Below are 16541 nucleotides of genomic sequence, written 5' to 3' on the forward strand. Positions count from 1 at the left end.
GTAACACATCTTTGTGTAGTTAAATATTCCACATCAAGGGCTGGAAAGATACCTCAGCAGTTAAGAGCACTGAACTGTTCTTCCGGAAGACCCAGGTTCAATTCCCAGCACCCACATGACAGCTAACAACTGTCTGTAACTTTGGTTCCAGAATCTGATACCTTCACACCAATGCACATAAAATAAATAAATTATTTAAAAAAATATTCCACGTCAATGGCCTTGCAGATCTGATTTTCTGAACTCTTCTCCCTCCACAGGCAGGGATTACAGACATATACCACCTGGCGTGATTTATGCACTATTGATGATCAAATCCAGGGTTTTGCGGATGCTAGAGGCATTGTACCAACTGAGTTGTATCCCCAGCCACTTTGGGGTTTCTTGTCCCTCCATGGTGGTGAATATGAAACCATGTCATCATCTCTGTAAGTGTAGGTGAAAACAGAAATGGGCTGGAGAGATGGCTCAGAGGTTAAGAGCACTGGCTGCTCTTGCAGAGAAGCTAGGATTAGTTCTCAGCACCTGGTTGGAAACTCACTACTGTCCGTTACTCTAGTTCCAAGGGATCCAATGCCCTTATCTGGCTTCCATGACCATCAGGCACACAAAGGCACATACGTGTATGCAGGCAAAACCCTTGCACACTGTCTCAGGGCTTCTATTGCTGTGACCACGAGCAAAGCAGCTTAGCAAGCAAAGGGTTTTCTTGGCTTCCACATCCATGCCACTCTTCATCAGGGAAGGAGGTCAGGACAGGAACTCAAGCAGGGCAGGAACCTGGAGGCAGGAGCGGATGCAGAGGCCGTGGAGAAATGCGGCTATTGGCTTGCTCCGCCTGCTTTCTTATAGAACTCAGGATCACCAGAATTCAGTGGTAGAGCACATGCAGGTATGAAGTAGACCTTGGTGAGAAAGAGAGAAAAACGGGACGATCTCAGTACTGTTCTACACACCTTACCTGTGATTGTTCAACAACCCATTGACACCAAGTGTGTTGTTACGCTTATTCGACAGCTCAGAAAACTATTTCAGAGCTGTGCGGTGGTGGCGCACTCCTTTAATCCCACCTCTTGGGAGGCAGAGATAGGCAGATCTCTGTGAGTTCGAGGCCAGCCTGGTCTAGGACAGCCAAGACTACACAGAGAAACCCTATCTTGAATAAACCAAACCCCCCTCAAAAAAAAAAAAAGGAAGAAAGACAGAAAGAAAGACAATTCAATAACTGACTTGTCTAGCTGGCAAAATGTGGGAAACCAAAACTTCCACCCAGCTTAATCTACGCTCAAACTCAACATCTGACATAGCTAATGTTTTTTTACTAAAGAGACGTTAACCTACTAGCATCCGAACATGTTTGCCCTGAGTCTAACCATGGGGAAACAGACAATTCCAAACAGAGACACATCCTTCAAAACAACTGGCCTGAAGTCTTCCCAAAGGTCAGCGTTGTGAAACATGCACAAACACCCAAGTGGAGTCAGTCGGGCAAGTGCCTTAGATTAAGGGAGAAAACAAAGATACACCAACTGAGTCTAGTATGTATCCTTTCATGGGATCTTGCTCCATTTTCCACCAAAATGCTATCAAAGCTATTCCTGGGAACACCTGAAGATGTAGGTATAGATTGCACAGTATCAATGTTAAATTTCTTATTCAGGTCTTGCATTGTTGCTGTACAAGGCAATGTCCTCAAGATATATCCCGTATTGTACACAACAAAGTAGATGGATGTCATTCTGGGCATATAATCTCAGCACTCAGGACGCTGAGGCATGACAATCGCAAGTTTGAGGGCAGCCCTGGCTATATAGTATGACCCTGTGTCAATAAACAAACTGACACAGATATTGAACAAAGAGTAAGAGAGGGAGAGAGACAATAACTAAATATAATACGTGATTCTTTGTTGGCCACAGGACACTTTCGGTGTAATGTAACAGGTCTATGAGCTGATGAGATGACTCTGTGGGTAAAATTATTTTCTGCCAAACCTGAGGGCCAGAGTTCAATCCCCAGAACCCACATTAGATGGAAAGAGAGAACAGATTTCTGCAAGTTGTCCTCTGACTACATGCACATACATACATACATACATACATACATACATACATACATACATACATAAAAGCAAAAAGTAGTTCTTTAATTTGGGGATTGGAGAGCTAGTTCAGCAGTTAAGAGCACTGGCTGCTTTTCCAGAGGACCCAGGTTTGTTCCCCAGCACCCATGTGGTGGCTCACAACCTTCTATAACTCCAGTTCCAGGGGATCTGACTCCCTCTTCTGTCCCCTCCAAGGCTATTGGAACCGTTTGGAGTCCTGGCCTCCAGCTGCTCTCCCCTGCTAGTGACCTTTACTTGGCCTTCTGATTTGAGCTACTGAAAGCTGTGTCCAGCTCGGCTTCCTGAGCACGTGTTGCCTTGTCCTTGATTGAGGATCAGGATGAGGTTTTCACCTGCTGGCCCACCCGACTGTGTTGGGTATATAAGCCTCCGTGGTGCTATTCAATAAAGGGCTTCTTTATCAGTGATTAGAGGGGTGTGTATGTGTCTGTGTGTCTGTGTGTCTGTGTGTCTGTGTCTGTGTCTGTGCTGTCTCTGTGTGCCTTTGTGTGTTTCAATCTCCAGTCCCTTACCCGAGGTTCACGCGTGGTCCTGTAATGCAGGCGCCGCAATACAGGAGTAGTACCATACTGTCACATAGTACAGGCGGGTGCTACACAAAGCCACCAAGCACACATCTGATATTTATATTACATATACACCGGCAAATATTGATACATATAAAAGTCAATAAAATGTCAAGTAGTGGCTTTAAAACATGCTATTTGGTTGCAGGGCAGTGGTGGCACACACCTCTAATCCCATAACTGTGGGGGGAGGCAGAGGCAGGCAGATCTCAATGAGTTCAAGGCCAGCCTGGCCTACAAAGCGAATTCCAGGACAGCTAGGACTGCTACAGAGAGAAATCCTATCTTGAAAAACTAACAAACGAACAAAAAAGGAGGATATTTTGTGGAGGCTCAAAAATGTGAGCCTATTTCCACCTTGTCTGAAGGTCAGAGAGTTGCAGCTTGCTCAAAACTGTTAACAATGTGACTACACATGCTGATCTAGGGTGTGGCTACTTGGTGTTTTGGACATTAAGATGGCCCATAGAGGTCTATCCTTTCTACCCTGACCAAAAGTTGGAGAATTCAAGCATACTTCTGCTCCTTCTTTTGAATTAAGAGGTTTGACCTAGGGAGTGGCTGTCTTCAGGATACTGGGACTAGGGTGGGTTCACTGCCTAAACAATATTAATGACTTGATGTCTCAAGTATTGGGGAAAGTAACTGTTCTGGTTGTCCTTTGCATCACGTTAAAGCAGTCTTTTGCCACCCCTTCCCACCCCCATTGTATTGGGGTATAAAAGTGTATGGAAAATTAAACACGGGCAATTTCAGTATTCACTGGAACTCCCTCCCAATACCATCCTATGTTTCTGTTTTATTATCTTCGCTTGGGTCTTCGTTCTCTTTACTTATTTTTCTAATCCCCATGCCCCTACCCTGGTAAGTGGTATCCTTGTTGAAGCTGGTATCCGACACTATTTGGAGCCAGGCATGGTGGTGCATATATGTTTTTATACATATATTTGGTGTAACTCCCGCACTAAGATGATGTTGTAATTCCATAAGAGAATTTCCTTACTGAAAAGCAACAAATGCCCTAGTTTTGAAGGGATCATGATTTCTGCAACCACCTTGCAAGTGATGTTGAGTTTTAAAAGGTACAGGGCGGTGTGAAGAAGCAAGTGTAACAATACATCAGGAAGGAGAAAGGTATGTGGATGTCTATGCAAACTGTCTGGCAAATCTTCTGAGTTTTGTAATGTACCCAAATAACAAGGAAAGGAGTCCAACCAGAGCCACCTAAAACCAAGGCTGCTGTCTAACAGACTGTGTTATGCTGTTACATCAGTGTGGCTGTGATCAAGTAACCTTTGAATGTCCTGTCCCTTTCTACTGCTTGGGTAGCTCTCAAATACATCATCGCCTTCATCGCTACTCCCGTTCGCAGCATCGCATCTTCCCGGATTGCAACCTCCATTCCCCACAGCAGCCTGAATAACCTTTCTAAAGGGCACCATTACCACGCGTGACTTAAAAGCTTTCAATGATTCTCTGCCTCTTCTCTTGCCTTTCCGGCCTTTCTGGTCTCTGTTTACTTTCAGAGGCTCAGTCTCCCTCCTTCCTCCCGATGCTCACACTACTAGGATTCTAGCGGTACTGAGCATCTAGCAGTCTCTAGCACTCAGGGACTTAGTGCCTGATCATCCCTTTCTCAGAAGAGCATCTCAGGCCCGAATGACCAGCGCCTCCCTGAAGTTCTGTGCCTGGTCCTCTCCGCTCGGTGAGGTATGTAAATGTTGGCCCCAGGTGTACGTGTTTGGCCTGGATTCTCAGAAACTTGTGGACAGAGCCTTGTTTACCCTTAGGGGTTTGAGCACGTGTTGTGAGAGCTGCAGTGGAGAGGGGGAAGAACCAACCGTTGCTCCTTCACCTGGCTGTCGGGTTCACAGCCTGCACGGCCACCCGACCCAATAAAACTTGAGTCTTAGGAAGCTGCCAAGATCCAGAGCAGCCTGAATTGCTATCTCCTCTATGTAACTTGTTTTTCTCACGTTCACTTCAGAACAAGAGAGGCCAAGAGATAAGGGAACTGGAGACAGACAAAGACCCACCCTATCCAGATCTGCAGGTCAAAATCGGCAGTCCGTGTTATTTCTTTCACCTCAGTACTTGTCCAAGACTCCATCTTCTCTTTTCCTGACTTCCTTTCTTTTGTTTTTGTTTTGTTTTTTGAGACAGGGTTTCTCTGTAGTTTTGGAGCCTGTCCTGGAACTAGCTCTTGTAGACCAGGCTGGCCTCGAACTCACAGAGATCTGCCTGCCTCTGCCTCCCAAGTGCTGGGATTAAAGGCCCGCACTACCACTGACTGGCTTTCCTGAGATTCTTAACAGTAAAAAAGTGAGATTTCAAGAGCCTAAAGGGTGGCAGATTTGTGCAAGTTGGTGTCCAAACAGTTTTTTAAAAAATTAAAAGGAAAAAAAAAAAGGACTAGGAAAATGGCTTCATGAGTAAAGTGTTTGGCACAGAAGTGTCACATGAAAGGTCGGTGTGAACACGTGTTCATAACCTCAGCACTGGGAGGACACAGGCCTTTGGAACCCCTGAGCTTCATGTCCAGCCAGGATAACAAAGTCAATGTCCTCTAGGCTCAATGAAGAGACCCTGAGTCAAAAAAATATGGTGGAGAGTGACAGACAAAGACACTGGACTCCGACCTACACACACACACACACACACACACACACACACACACGGAGAGAAAAGATATGAAAAGAGCCAGGAATGTAGTGCAGTCCTATAATCTTGGGACTTTGGAGGGCCAGGTGCTTAAAGTAACCCTTGACTATACAACAGAAAAAGTATATATAAAAATTATATAAAGAAAAGTATAAAGTCTCTCTCTCCATACACACACACACACACACACACACACACATGTATATACTGTGTATATATGTGATGTATGTGGGTCTTCTGTCTATGTGTTACTTTCATTGGTCAAATAAAGAGACTGCATTGGCCTTTGATAGGACAGCAGCTTAGATAGGCGGAGTAGACCAAACAGAATGCTGGGAGAAAGAAGCAGAGTCAGGCAAATGCCATGAAGCTCCGGCCCAAGATAGATGTAGATTAGAATCTTCCTGGTAGGCCACGACCCCGTGGTGATACACAGATTACTAGATATGGGTTAATCAAGATGTGAGAGTTAGCCAGTAAGAGGCTAGAGCTAATGGGCCAGGCAGTGTTTAAAAGAATACAGTTTCCATGTAATTATTTTGGGCAAAGCTAGCTGGGCAGTGGGAAGCTACCCGCAGCTCCTTTTACAACAATTGGCATCCAACGTGGGGCGCCACTTGTAAAAGGAGCTGTGGGTGCCAATCTGTAGTAATGGGGAAAGTCAGGCCGCTTCCCACCGCCCGGCTCCCGTCCCGGCTAGCTTTACCCGAAATAACAACACACAAATGTATTCATTTAAACACTGCCTAGCCCATTAGTTCTAACCACTTATTGATTAACTCTTACATATTATTTTAACCCATTTCTAATAATCTGTATCCCCACTTGACTGTGGCTTACCGGCATGAGTTTAACCAGTGTCCATCTCAGAGAGGAGAGCCATGGCATCTGCCTCACTGCCTTCTTCCTCCCAGCATTCTGTTCTGTCTATTCCACACACCTAATTTTCTGCCCTATTAAAAGGCCAAGGCAGTCTCTTTATTTAACCAATGAAAGCAACAGAAATACAGAAGGACCTCCTATATCATATATATATATAATATGTGTGTATATATACATACATAATATACATATATGTGTATATAGATACTTTTTAGAAGACTGTAGATAAGATAATGTCTTTGGTTGCTTATGGTTAAAGAATGATAAAAGATTACTAAATTTTTAAAAATGTTCTTTTTACTTTTTTTAATCTTAATTAGATATTGTAATGATTCAGTCACACAACATGGCTGATACTTCCAGGTTCCAGTGCCACACATGTGGACAAGCCCTCAAGCAGAAGTGCCTAATGGCCCTGGGAATCTTAAAGGACCCTGCATGACCCACGTGCAGGATGGTTGCATCATCTATGTATGATGCAGCTGCATGAGTGAGCCCTTGCACGCATGCGTGAGCTTCATCATCTGCATATGATATAACCATGCTATCCCCCTGTGCGTATGAGCTAGGCAGCCCTTGAAAGCTGGAAGCACCAGCAAAAGCAATCTACAGATTCAATGCAATGCCCAGCAAAATCCCAGCAAAATTCTTCAAAGATCTCTAAAGAATGATACTCAACTTCATTTGGAAAAACAAAAAAACCTAGGATAGCCAAAACAATCCTGGGCAATAAAAGAACTTCTGGAGGCATCACAATTCCTGACTTCAAACTCTACCACAGATCTACAGTACTGAAAACAGCCTGGTATTGGCATAAGAGCAGACAGGAGGACCAATGGAACCGAATAGAAAACTCTGATATCAATCCACACATCTTTGAACACCTGATCTTTGATAAAGAAGCAAAAAATATCAAATGGAAAAAAGAAAGCATATTCAACAAGTGGTGCTGGCATAACTGTTATCAACATGTAGAAGAATGAAAATAGACCCATATCTATCACCATGCACAAAACTCAAGTCCAAATGGATCAAAGACCTCAACATAAAGCCAGCCACACTGAACCTTATAGAAGAAAAAGTGGGAAGTACACTTGAACGCATTGGCACAGGGAATCACTTCCTAAATAGAACCCCAGCAGCACAGACACTGAGAGAAATAATTAATAAATGGGACCTCCTGAAACTGAAAAGCTTCTGTAAAGCAAAGGACATGGTCAACAAGACAAAATGACAGCCTACAGAATGGGAAAAGATTTTCACTAACCCCACATCAGACAGAGGTCTGATCTCCAAAATATACAAAGAACTCAAGAAATTGGACACCAAAAGATCACATAATCCAATTAAAAAAAAATGGAGTACAGACCTAAACAGAGAACTCTCAACAGAGGAATTTAAAATAGCTGAAAGACATGTAGGGAAATGTTCAACATCCTTAGTCATCAGAGAAATGCAAATCAAAACAACTCTGAGATTCCATCTTACACCTGTTAAGAATGGCCAAGATCAAAAATACTTATGACAACTTATGCTGGAGAGGTTGTGGGGAAAAGGGAACACTTCTGCATTGCTGGTGGGAATGCAAGCTGGTACAGACCCTTTGGATGTCAGTGTGGCAATTTCTCAGAAAATTAGGAAACAACCTTCCTCAAGACCCAGTAATACCACTTTCGGGTATATATCCAAAGGATGCTCAATCGTGCCAGAAGGACATGTGCTCAACCATGTTCATAGCAGCTTTGTTTGTCATAGCCAGAACCTGGAAACAACCTAAATGCCCCTCGATCAAAGAATGGGTAAGAAAAATGTGGTACATTTACACAATGGAGTACTGCACAGCAGAGAAAAATAACGACAGCTTTTTTGCAGGAAAATGGATGGAGCTAGAAAACATTATTTTGAGTGAGGTAACCCAGACACAGAAAGATGATTATCACATGTACTCACTCATAGGTGGTTTTTAAACATAAAACAAAGAAAGCCAGCCTACAAACCACAATCCCAGAGAACTTAGACAGCAATGCGGACACTAAGAGAGACTTACATAGATCTAATCTACATGGGAAGTAGAAAGTAGAAAAAGACAAGATCTCCCAAATAAATTGATCTCCCAAATAAATTGGGAGCATGGGGACCTTCAGGGAGGGTTGAAAGGGGGAGGGGAGAGGCAGGGAGGGGAGTAAAGAAAAATGTAGAGCTCAATAAATATCAATAAAAAAAGGAAAAAAAGCTGGAGGCGCCATCCTTAGCCCCTCACCTCTGCACACCCACCTCACCAGGCCTGTACACCCCCTCTAATAAACTCCTAAGAGAGTTTGTTCTGTCTTTCGCGTTTTCTTTTTACTCGCGCCAGGTATTTCACGTTTTCTTTCATCTTCTAAATTAACTTTTATTTTTTCTGTTCTAAAAAAACTTCACTTCTCAAAAGAAGAAAATCAATTTCTCTATGTCGTGACAGCCTGTCTAAAACACACACATGTACACACACACACACACACACACACACACACACACACACACACCAGGGAGTCTGAAGAAGAAAGGGAGAAGAGAGAAAGAGAGAAGAGAGGCACACATTTCTGGGCTGATTAAGCAGGTATGTTCAGTTTGGGATAATTCGGGCCACATGTTGATATGTGCTTTTCCATGTCAACTTCAGAAAAAAAAAAAAGAACACTAATCTATTTCCCAATGTTTAAAATGTAAAGGCCAGGACAATCAGTGCTATTGATCCCAGCACTCAGGAGGCAAAAGCAGACAGATCTCTGTGAGTTTGAGGCCAACCTGGTCTACACAGTGAGTTTCAGGACAGCCTGGATTACACAGTGAAATCTGTCTCTAAATAAATAAAGTAAGTTAGTAAGAGTCTCAGTGGCACCGAGTATACCGACAATGTAGTGCAACCACCACCTCTCTCTAATCCAGAATATTTCTTCCCATTTTCCCCTGAAGGAAACACTACACTCACAGCATAAATTCCTCTCCTTGTCATTTGTCCTAGGCTTTGGCAAACGGAGTCGGTGACTTGTCTCTCTGAGATAGTTGTTTTTTGATTGTTTGTTTGTTGTCTTTTAATGGAGTGGATTAGCTACTTGTCATGTTGATGCAACAAAACTCCCAACCGAAGCAGCGAAACTGAAGTTCACTCTGGGTCTGCAGTCAAGAAGCCGAGGGCAGTGAATGTTGCTGCTCAGCTTGTTTTCTCAGCCCATGGAATGGCACTGCCCACACCAGGTTGGGTCTTCCCATCTCAGCTAACCGACTCTAGGTAATCCCTCACAGACGTACCAGCGGCTGGCATCGTCTAAACAATTCCTCACAGGCATGCCTGAGGCTTGCCTCCTCAGTGACTGTAGACCTGTCTCATTGACATCAACTTTAACTATATCAAGGCTTTGGCCAGCAATGCAACTGTTTTACTTTAGACAAGAATTTATGCAGCCCAGAGTGGTGTTGAACTCAAGATACTTCTGCCCCAACCTCCCAAATTCTGGGATTATAGGCAACTGCGACTATTCCTGGATACAATATCAATATAACTTTCATCAACAGATCCCGCAGGAACGTTCAGGTTCCTAACTGCTCTCCAGTCTCTGGAGCCAAGCTTGGTCCATGTCCCCACACTCTAGATCAGTTTTTGCCTTTGTTGACAGCTAACTCCTCGCAGCCCCAAATGGCTCTGCCCTCTGTGTCACCCTCTTGGTTCCTAAGGCATTTGAGCTCAAATGCAGGTTTACTGGCCTTCACAGCCGTCTCTGTGTAAAGATCCCAAGGCGACAAGATCACCAGAAAGGGGAGAAAACAGTATACAGAGGTTGACACAAGCTGGAGTCTTCAGAGAGGAAGGAGCCTCAATAGAGAAAATGTCTTCATAAGATCCAACAGTAGAGCATTTTCTTAATTAGTGATTGGTGTGGGTGGGTCCAGACATTGTGGGTGGTGCCATCCCTGGGCTGGTGGTCCTGGGTTCTATAAGAAGCAGGCTGAGCAAGCCATGGGGAGTAAGCCAGTAAGCAGCGCCCTCCGTGGCCTCTGCATCAGCTCCTGCCTCCAGGATCCTGCTCTGTCTGAGCTCCTGTCCTCGCTGTCTTCGATGATGCGCAGTGCTGTGCAGTGTGAGCCAAATAAACCCTTCCCTCCCCAAGTTGCTTTGCTCATGGTGTCTGGTCACAGCAACAGAAACCCTAACGAGGACAGAGGTAAGGACAGATGAGCCCCATCTCTCCCCTTTAGTATAAACCTCTCAACTGCTGTGAGCCTCAGTTTCCCCATCTTTCAAACAGCTATAAGATCTACCTGGGGACAGGTATATGGCTTAGTTGGTAGAGGTGCTCCCTTCATTCATGAAGCCCCAAGTTCAATCTCCAGCACAGAATAAACTGGGTATGGTTGTCACAACCTGTAACCCCGACACTTGACAGAAGTTCCAAGCTATTCTCAGCTTTGTGGTGAGTCTAAGGCCAGCCTGGGCTACACACGGTCTTGTCTCAAAATAACAACATGAGGTTATGAGGCTGAATGTACAGCACCATGTCTAGTGCCACTCCTGTCCCTGTGGGTAACAGGGACTCATAACGGCTCTCTTTAAATATTCAAAAATAAGAAGAAGGTTAAGGGAGGTTACGTGATGTATTAAAGTCAACTCAGCAAAGCAGAGGCCAACCGTGAGTTCCCCCATTGCCCTTGACAAATTGAAAGTCAGCATTCCAAATGCAACCATAGGAGATTTTTTTTTTTCAAGCCCAGGGACACTGGATGGCAAGGGCACAGGTTTAGCCTGGAGGGGATCAATGGTTGGTCTTGAGTAACTTCGCCCTCAGCTTATGCAAGCAATGGAGCTACTGATGTCAAAGCAGTTTGGTCAGAGTGGAGAGGAAATCCTTTGATGTGCTCCAGGCTGGATCAGTTTCCCAACCAGATCTGCCTACTCCTGCTCCCAGCCATGCAGCTTCCCACCCCTGAAACCAAAGCGGAGGGACAGCTGCTGTTGGCTGCTCAGCTTCTCTGCTGATTTCTAAGGAAGTTTGTGAATGCTTTCTTTCAGGTATTACCACTTAAACTGCACCTTAAAACCAAGTTTAAAAGCCATGGATCCCCACAACTATTCAAACAGAGGGAGGTTAAATGATGCATTAAAGATGACCCAGCAAATCAGAAGCCAACAGTGAATTCCACCATGGCCCTTGACAAAATTGAAAGTCAGCATTTTCAAACGGAACCATAGGAGATTTTTGCAAGCCTGGGGACATTGAATGGGAAGGACAATAGGGGCCAGCAAGGTGGCTCAGTGGGTTGAGGCACTGTTGACAAGCCTGATGACCTAAGTTCAATCCCCAGAGCCCACAGAGTGGAAGGAAAGAAACTAGTCTGCAATCTGTCTTCTGACCTCCATGTGTGTACTGTGACAGACAGACAGACAGACAGACAGACACACACACACAACACACACACACACACACAATGTAAAGAATGGAGGTATTAAATGCTCAAATCTCGTTCCCTCTTTAGTCATTTTATTCTTGGTATGACTCTCATTGTGCCCTGTGTGTCCTTCCCCATCCCAAGTCCAGTGACCTCCCACTGGCCACTTGGAATGGGCCACAGGGAGTGCTCACAACACAGAAACCAGTGACGCAAACCAAGGTCGGATCACTATCTTCTTCCTTGTTTAAGCAAGAGTTAACAAGTGATGTCCGTGGTTCAAACGCAGACCGTTGGTTTTTGTTCTGTTTTGTTTTTAATTTTGGATTCATGTGCTTTTTTGTTTTCTCTTTGAATCAGGATCTTGCTTTCAAGCTCAGGCTGGTCTTGAACTTGTGACACTTCTGGTTCAGGAGTTTGAGTGCTGAGTGCCTCCAGGGCCTTGACATTTTGAAGATGGAAACTGCTTTTGTTTAGATGGCTAGAATGACTGCTGAGTGTGGTGTGAATCTGAGTCCTGGCTCAGAGGTGTTATTTTTGTTTTGTTTTTAACTTTATAAAAATTACGAGGTGTAAAAAAAAAAAATTACGAGGTGTGCATGCATGTGTGCGTGTGTGTGTTGGTAGGCATTTTTTAGTACCTCAATTGTGGGTTTCTCCGCAGGTGCAACAAGCTAAATCAAGCTGAATTAAAAGGTAAAGGAGCAGGTTTAACTTGAGCAAAGCCCTCCCAGGTGATTTTGGGGGAACGGAGGAAGAGAAATCGCATGGCAGGTCTAGAAACCAGAGCTTAAATACCTTGTAGGCACAGCCTTGTTCCATGGGAGGAGCTGCCAGTTGGTGGGTTTTCTGAGAGGCACAGGGTTTAGAGAGGGAGGAGGGGGGCTGAAATGGAGCTTCCAACTGAACATGTGTGTGCGTGCGCATCCAAACAGCATGCCATACGGAAACTGGAAGACAACCTCTACCTGCTGAGCCATGTTGCTCTTTGTCTGTTTGGAATGGGATCTCACTAGGCATCCAGACTCCCCTGCATCCATATCTTCCTTAAGCCAGTTTCCTGAGTAGCTGGGGACTACAGGTACATACTGCCACATATGACCTGACTCAGCATTTTCTAATGGCCGTGGACAGGTCATCTGATGCGTTCTGCTTTCCCAGAGGGCACACCGGGCAGGCACAGTGTCCAGCAGTGCTGGGCACACCAAGCAAGGAGAGCTAGGAGGTTGTGCGGGCCTGGTGTGGGTGGGACGGAGGCACTAGTAAGCTGGGCCTCCCATGACAGAGACAAAGACACAAAGCTTGAGGTGCAAGTTTGTTTTAGGGATCCATGCTGGTGAAACGCAAAGGGGCGGGGCTGGATAGAGAAGTCAGTGGTAGAGATCCAAAAGGGCCTTGGGCATTTCTGCCCAGCTCTGGGAACAGATTTACCTACATACTCGGGGACATGCCCAACTTTATTGTCTCAAAACCCGCCTGTGAGCTGCTCTGGGAAGAAAGAGGCCCGGAGCAGTCTAGATGGGTGAGGTAGACCTGACAGGGAATGACAGCTGCCTCTTCTCTCCACACAGGGGCAGGAAAGCCTCCTTTGAAGAGGAGTGCGAGCCTGTCTATCCCAGTGTGTGCGATCTGCAGCACTTTTACAATTCTAACAAGCTGGAAACCTGACCTGGCAGTAAACACCTGCAATCCCAGCACTGGGGGAGGGGGAGCTACGAGTGGAGTGGGTGAGAGTTCAAGGTCGTCTGTCACTACCCAAGTTCAAGGGTAGCTTGGGATCCACTCAAAAACAAAACAAAGCACTCTCACATTGGGCCAGGAGGTTTACAGCTGCAATCCCAGGCCCTGCTGAAATAGGAAGTTGGTGAGCTCTTGAGGCTAGCCTGTGGTACACAGTGACACCTTGGGTAGAGAAAAAAAGAAAAGAAAAGAAAAGAGAAGAGAAGAAAAGAAAAGAAAAGAAAAGAAAAGAAAAGAAAAGAAAAGAAAAGAAACAAGAAGCCTGGAAACTTAAGTCTGATCCCCAGAACCTACGGAAGGACAACCCCCAAAAGTTGTCCTTTGACCTCCATATGCACACTGTGGCCCATACAAGCACACGTGCACACGCCCCTTCCTGCCACACATACAAGTCAGAGGCAAGCTGAGCAAAATGCTTGCCAAACAAGCATGAGGATCAGAGTTCAGATCTCTAAAATACACAAAAAGTCGGACTCAGGGGCTGGACGTGGTAGCACATGTCTTTAATCTCGGCACTTGCGAGGCAGAGGCTGGTGGATCTCTGTGAGTTCGAGGCCAGCCTGGTCTACATGCTGAGTTCCAGGACAGGCAGAGCTAGGTAGAGAGACCATACTTCAAATTAATAAAGCCAGTTCCAGTAGCACACATCTACAATCCCAACTCTCCTACCAGGAATTACAAGGTGGGAACAGGAGAAGGCCTGAAGTTCACGGTCAGCTGGCCTGGTATACACAGTGGCTAACAAGAGATCCTGTCTCAAACAAGGTAGAGGGGAGAATGGATACCAGAGCTATCCCCAACCCCCATACACAGACCATGGCATGAGCGCACCCCTGCAAATGGACACACTCATAGTTTATTTTTTAATACAAAACTAAAAATATGTAAAAATACTAATGACACTAAAGCTAATACCTGTATCAATAAAAACTGGCAAATTCTGTTAGTTTTATCATTATGTGCCAGCAAACATAAGAAATTTTGTTAATAAGATTTTATAGCTCAGTGCTTAAGAACACTTGTTGATCTTTCAGAGGACCAGAGTTCCCAGCACCTATGCCACGTGACACAAAACTACCCTTAACTTCAGTTCCAGGAGATCTGAAAACCCTCATGCATGCACACACACCAATAAATACATAAAGATAGGAAGAAAGAGAGAGGAAGGAAGGAAGGAAGGAAGGAAGGAAGGAAGGAAGGAAGGAAGGAAGGAAGGTAGGTAGGTAAGTTCTGGGCGGTGCTGGTGCACGCCTTTAATCAGCACTAGGGAAGCAGAGACATTGTGGATCTCTGTGAGTTCAAGGCCAGCCTGGTTTACAAACCTAATTCCAGGACAGCCAGGGCTGTTGCACAGAGAAACACTGTCTTCAAAACAAAACAAAATTTAAACAACTAAATAATAAAATAAACCTCAAGGCAAAAAGGTATTTGTCCTTGCTAAATCAGACTCCCTTCCTGACCCTAGGAGGGCGAAGAAACACTTGGTGTTGCTGTTGTTCTCCTTGGGTTTGCCAGGGCTGTGTCGTGAATGCCAGAGACCCAGCTGGAACTTAAGCCAGTGGGAGGACACTAGGCTCAGGGAGTCGCACGCATGGAGCAAGATCCTAAGATGCTGGAACTCTACGAGCCCCACTCCCAACTGTTTTCTAAGTGTGGATGGATCTTCCCTCTTGGACCTGGCCGCCAGAGCACCATTTGACATGCACAGCAGACACAGGCTTCCTGAAGCCCAGGGCAAATCCTCGTCCATCCTCGGTGCGGTCACAGGATTCCCAGAGGCCAGTTCTATTCCTGTGACCCATCAGACAGAGCGGTAAAGGGGCAATTCACAAAGGAAAGATGAGAAAGCATTACAGAAACCATTCCACGCTGCCGGGATGTGAATGACGCAGCCAGGAGATTCCTTAGAGTCCCCAGTGCCACACAGATTCAAACCTGCTAGATTTCAGGGCTCCCTGCCTTAAAAATTAGGTGCACCGAGACTTAGAAAGAAGCCAATGACGACTCAGGATGACAGTTCACAGTGCCTAGAGCCCCTCTGACACCATCATCATCATCAAAGACTCCGGAGAGCCTCTGGACTCTCCAGGCATTCGGTGATGCCTGTCACGGCAAAGCTCAAGCTACAGCACTGTGCCTCCAAAGATAAAAACAGTTCCACCCAAGTGGCCCTGCCCAGCTGTGCCAGCACTGATAACCGCATGAGATGAGGGTTGTAGAATATCATTTTAAGAAGTGTTACATTCGTTCATGCTGTGGGACATTTGTGTGCTGATGCAAAGATGTGTTGTATTCTTCTATGCTGCATTTGTTTAACTGTGTGAAGCTGTGCTACTCTACCTCTCTGAAAACGTGAGCTTGGTTCAATAAAGAGCTGAACAGCCAATAGTGAGGCAGAAGAAGGGTTAGGCAGGGCTGGCAGGCATAGAGAAGAAAGAGGAGGAGAAAAAGAGAAAAAAAAAAAAGATGGAGGAGCAAGAGGAGGGGCCAGTCACACAGCCGGACATGGAATAAGAAGGAAAGACAAGATAGATACACAGAAATAGAGAAAGGTAGAAGCCCAGAGGCAAAAGGTAGATGGATAATTTAAGAAAAACTGGCAAGAAACAAGCCAAGCCAAGGCCCAGAATTCATAAGTAATAATAAGCCTCCATGCTTAAGAGCTGGGTAGCGGGTCCCCAAAGGAGCAAAAAGTAAAAGAAACCAACAGCAGACGAGTAGGCGGGCGCTCCTGGCCTTCTCCGGCTCCTCCAGCTCCCACTGTGACCTTTGCCCTTGCTTGGGGAGGCTGTCTGGGCAACTGGAGAGAAAAACTTCCTACATACAGGACTGCACCTCTGAAACCTCGCTGCTTCTATCTGCCACCACCTCCCTTCTGTTCCGTAAATTTGAAAGTCAGGGGCTGGAGAAAGGGCTTAGTGATTAAGAGTGTTTCATACTGAGTTTGATTCCCAGCATCCATGCTGAAGAACCCACAAAGGCCTGTAACTCCAGCTCCAAGGGATCTGACAACCTGGTCAAATCTCCAAGGGTACCTGCACTCATGTGCGCACGCGCACACACACACACACACACACACACACACTTAAAAAATTAGATTTTAAATTCATAGCTGGGAATACAGTTCAGTTCAGTGGTAAAGT

Source organism: Myodes glareolus, chromosome 2 (genome assembly GCF_982192425.1).
Source record: "Myodes glareolus chromosome 2, mMyoGla1.1, whole genome shotgun sequence".
In the NCBI taxonomy this organism is placed as follows: domain Eukaryota; kingdom Metazoa; phylum Chordata; class Mammalia; order Rodentia; family Cricetidae; genus Myodes; species Myodes glareolus.